The 4,059-nt window shown below is 35.6% G+C and overlaps 1 protein-coding gene across 3 annotated transcripts in view; it reads left to right on the top strand.

The window, feature by feature from the left end:
• LOC106878088 (histone deacetylase complex subunit SAP30L) overlaps nucleotides 1-4,059 on the top strand; it is a 49,144-nt gene that overhangs the window by 20,437 nt on the left and 24,648 nt on the right. The window lies entirely within an intron of this gene.

Raw genomic sequence — 4,059 nt, 5'->3', positions numbered from 1 at the left:
TATATAATTAAGGATATAAATCGTTATTTTAAATAACGATCAAATGGAGTGGCAGCATGGGAAGAAAAACCTTATAGGTTATAATTATTATTAAAATTATAAATAAGGGTATCTAAGAGATACCACCATGCTTGAAATAGCAGTCAAAACCTGGCTCTAAAACCCACACCAGGAGTTCAATACAGCACAAGGTGTAAAGACAAATAGATAAATAAACTAGTGAAAATTGGAATTGTTCACTCGATCGTTGTGACTGCACATGGTTTTTATTCTGACAGTTTATAATAGGATATTGAAATGATCGTTTCTTACATCGACACAAGTTTGCATACAGGAAGCGGTTTTTTTTTTATTACATCTCTCCTAAGATTGGATCTTCAGGTTAGCTTGTTCTGGCAATAACGTCTGTCCAATTTCCTGCTAAACCCTCTCTCACGAACTGCTGCAGTTAAGCCTTCCTTCGTAAAACTAGAAACGGTCGTTTTCTTCTTTTTAATGCCAGGATATGATTAGTTAACACGCGAAAGGTGTCAGTCATTTCAATTTTAAACTAGCACAAGGCGTATGATGGGTTATTAAATCGATCCAATACATACGTGGTTCTTATTTCTACCGATCCTGGATTGATGAATGTAAGGGAAAGACGATCGGCTCAATGATCCCTTCATATGAAACAACCAGATTCTATTGTTAAGACTTGTCCGTAATCCATCATACCGACTACTATCTGTTTCATCAACTTTACCTCCTTTAGTTAAGTGTTTAATGCTTGCTTATGTCTTCTACGTTAGTTATTTTTAATGTAGCTTAGAGGTATAAGGCATAGAAGTCACCCCTCTTTCATTTTCTTTTTCTCTAACGTAAATTGATTTGAACCGCCAGCTAGTTAGTTAGAGTGTGGCTATGTGGTTTATCGAGCGTATCTTCATTTTGTTTTCATTTTTACACTGTGGTTAGATATACTGTTGTGAAAGGCATGATGAACCACATAGAGTCTCGTTTCTATTTGCAAACCTCTCCTGTGAATAGAAAGCCATGTGACATGCCAGAAATCAATAACATTAGCTGTGATCTCATGAGTTTGATCAACTCTGATTACTAAAACCAACATTTTCTGCCTCACACTCTACACATAGTGAAGTTCGATGTACGATGAACACCAGTGTGTGTGTGTGTAAGTTAGCCATTCGATAAATAGAGAATGATAAAATAAGTACTAGAGTTAGTGCAATCAACGAAACTCATTAATCCCTTGACTTAATCTATAAAAGTGTGTGTGTATATTCATAGATGTACATACATACTTAGGGCTAACTACAGATTGGTGCCTATGTCTGGTTCCGTATAACTTTCTTAGAATACATATCTTTAATGAAATTTTGCAGATACATTTTTGGGAGTGTAGATAACGATTAGGTTGATAGTATTTAAAACAACAATAACATTTTTTAAAGTAGTTTCTGAACATTGTCCTTACTTTCTTCTTTCTCATGATTCTCTTTTTTAAAATGCATCTTTCTTTAATAAGAAATTGGTTTTCGAGTGTGCAGATTATTTCAGTTTGATGTTGCCAACCTAAATCTAAGGAGGAAGAAAAAAAAGTGAAAATGCTGAAGTTTTTAGAAATTTGTGGTAACGAAGTCCGGACGATCTGTAACGAAACTCCTCCATTCGACTGAGTTTTTTTTTTTCTTTGTCAACATATGGTTTTCACCCAGGTGGCTCAGGTTCGGTTCATTACATTGGAACCTCAATTTTTAATGGCAGTGCCCCTGTATGGCCACAGCCTCTGGCTAAAACTGATTACAGAATAATTATCGCAATCTACACCCACACTTTGAAGGTAGTCATGAAAGAAACGAAGACGAAGGCATTAAGGATGTAAACAATCATTCATCTTACTCATGTTTGTTATTAAGTTTGGCATTAAATTCACCGATGAAATTTATTCCCCCCCCCCTCCTTAAAAATAAAGAAATATTATCAAACCGAGCCATGTCCTTTCTAATATTGTGTTTATTTTTCTCTAAAACCGGTGGCCCACGTCTGTTTTGTTTGCTAAATTTTAATGTATGTAATCCAGTTATTTTTTATATCAATATATATTACATTCGTTTATTTTTCATACTACACCCATCTAATTATTTCTGTATTAGTTTTTCACATTCCTCCGTTTTTTTTTTCCACCACAGCCATCTGTTATTTAATATATTCGTCGTTTTTGTTTCTACATCCATCTATTTATTAGTTTATTGCATTCGTCCACCTTTCTCACTGCAGCCATCGATCTATCCACTTATTTCGAAATTAGTTTATTATATTCGTTTTTCCCATTGCAGACATCTGTCCTTTATTGTATTCGTCATCTATCCACCTAATTCTATATAACACTTTTATCTTCATTCGTCCGTTTTCTCGTTACTTCCATCTCTCTATTTCTACCGCTGTTATCTATCCGTTGTCTGCTTGAACATTCGTCCATATGTGTGTTTGTTTTCTTCAACTGTCTGTCTATCCAGTATTTTCTATGGTTAGAAACAAGCTAATCTAATCCATCTTTCTCTTCGAAATGTCCGTCCGTACCTGGTCCTATTTCTCCCTTTCTCACTGCTTTTTCTTCAGTCTATTACTCCATTCAGTACATTGCGGTCCTTACCTCACCGTCTCTTTGCCCCTTTATTCATTCATTCCCTTCTCTTAGCGTCTGTTATATGAAAACGCCCATTAATATTTTCCATTGGCTTCTTTACATCATTCCTTTTAGCAACTCGGGTTTCATCTTCGTTATATATATATATATATATATATATATATATATATATATTACCCCGGGTCTTTCATGTCCACTCTGAACTGGTGTGTAAGACCCAATCAATTTCAGAATGTCCAGCCTTTTACTCATGCTTCTTGATCGTTATTTAATGTTCATGATTATAGTTTCATTGTTAAGTGCGAGTATAGACTGCTATGTACTATATAGTCCTTCCCCAACACGGGTTTTCATTTCCCGGTTATCGCTGATATCACACACCTTGCCTTGTAACATGACGGAAATGTCTTCGAGAAAGGCAGAAATGTCACGCATTTCCTTTTTTTTTCTTTTTTCTCTTTTCAAAAATAAATCTGGAAGCCTTTGCAAGCAAATTCTGCTCCCTTCACTCACGCTTCGGAAAAACAATGAGAAATGCCGATTCACTTGTGTCGCTAATGTCCTCAAGGAAAGCATAAACCTAACACAATCTCCATTCCCTTCCTCTTGCATAAAATACTGAAACCTTGGTGTCGTCAGTCTAAGAAATCGTTTATTACGCTTTCAAAATACCATGCCAGTTAGTTCGTTGTTCAATTATCTGCTGCAAATAACTATAATTTAATACTGCTGACGGGTTTTGCTTGACAGTATAATAATAATGATATATGTACGTTATGGTTGCAAAATCCGGTAAATTACAATATCGGTGGGTTTTTCCACAGGACGAGTAGCGGGCATGTTGCACTGACTGAGGTGGGCATGAAATTTGGCTGATGGCGCGAGAGCAAATGTTTAGTGATACTAGTAGTTTGGTATCAGATAATAGTTTCTACTAAGTTAAAAGCATGAATTAAAACATAAAAAACTATAACCAGTGTTTTTTGGAGCATCATAACAATGTTGAAAAGTAGTTACGGTGTACTGACGATTGTGGTAATAGTAATAATAATTGCTTCTATTATAGGCACAAGGCTTGACATATTAGCGAAAAGGGTTAGTCGGTTACATCGAGTTCCAGTGCTCGACTTGTACTTATTTATCAATCACGAAATTAGACTCCGGCGGAATTTGAACTTAAAATGAAAAGCCGGAAGAAATGCCGCTAAGCATTTTAATGTGTGCATTGATTGCTTAACGCAGTGGACATGAGAGTTGCAAACATGGATAGTTGTTGCAATTCGGTCCTTTCGAAAGTGTGTCTTGAACTCTTCAGGAATTCCTTGTACAGATGTTGCCTTGTGTAAAAGCTTTTCTTGATCAAAATATTTACCAAGATTTCTATTTTAATACGGATGGATATATATATA

Source organism: Octopus bimaculoides, chromosome 7 (genome assembly GCF_001194135.2).
Source record: "Octopus bimaculoides isolate UCB-OBI-ISO-001 chromosome 7, ASM119413v2, whole genome shotgun sequence".
Taxonomy (NCBI): Eukaryota; Metazoa; Mollusca; class Cephalopoda; order Octopoda; family Octopodidae; genus Octopus; species Octopus bimaculoides.
This window is presented reverse-complemented; position numbering and strand designations above follow the sequence as displayed.